Source organism: Phaethon lepturus, unplaced genomic scaffold (assembly GCF_000687285.1).
Source record: "Phaethon lepturus isolate BGI_N335 unplaced genomic scaffold, ASM68728v1 scaffold38567, whole genome shotgun sequence".
Lineage (NCBI taxonomy): Eukaryota > Metazoa > Chordata > Aves > Phaethontiformes > Phaethontidae > Phaethon > Phaethon lepturus.
This window is the reverse complement of record NW_010554736.1, coordinates 15,452-16,460: the sequence shown is the minus strand read 5'-3', so window position 1 is coordinate 16,460 and position 1,009 is coordinate 15,452.

Sequence of the window (1,009 nt, the reverse complement as noted above, 5' to 3'; positions counted from 1 at the left end):
AGGGATGAATTCTCAGGAGAAGAATGCTGAATCTTCCATTCTTTCCTCTTTTTGCTTGGAGAGGTGGGAGTAGCATGATGGGTGAAACGTCATCTCTCTTGACCACATATTCTCTTATGAGAGTGGAACAGTGCAGGTATAGAAGTACAACATAAATTTAACTTTCACTGTAATCAGAAATTGTGCTTATCCTGTGTTTGTCAGGATGGGGTTTGAAATTCAAGTGAATGTAAAAAGAGAGAAGGTTGTTATTTTCATCCAAAAGGGAGATAACAGTGTGATCTGTGGATTCCCTGCCTCACCATCCCTAGAGTTATGGCTCTTTAATATTCTGAACTGTCACCTGAGCTACGGGGAGGAGAAGGACATCAGTAGTGCACCCATCCATCCCACCTCACTCATGGTGCCAGCCTTCAGGAACAAAAAGATTTATTTCCTCACATCATTCTAATTCTGCCTCATTGAAGTGAGTTGTTTCTGATTTGTGCTGGGATAATAACAGAGAACAGGACTTTTTGCAGAGGAACACAGAGATGCTGCAGATTCTTGCTTTGCTTGGAAAGAAGTTTGAAATCTTCTATTTTTGTAGGAGAAAGTGGGCCAGAAATGCTCCTTCCTATTTGGTCACCAGCACAATCTCATTGTTAATTTTCTGACCCATTTCATTTTTCAGTCACCAAATTTACAGTAAGTAAAATACTTTCTGATTGTTGTACCACTTGTGTTCAGTTTTGCAGTGCCTTCCCACCCTCATTATATACCTAAAATGCTGTGCATGCATGCCCACATGGTTTTGTCCATAGTTGATATGCAGCCTATGTACTGGGTTGGAATACTGCTATGAGCAGTGACTTAAGGCATGAAGTAAAGGATACCATTCTGTTCTGTTTTAACACCACAGGGAATTTAGTTGCAGTCTGACCCCGCACTGCAACAAGAGGTCACGTTCACAAAGGTGCTACTATTGAAATGTGCCTCTCTCTTTTAGACTGAGGTCAGAGAATGACTT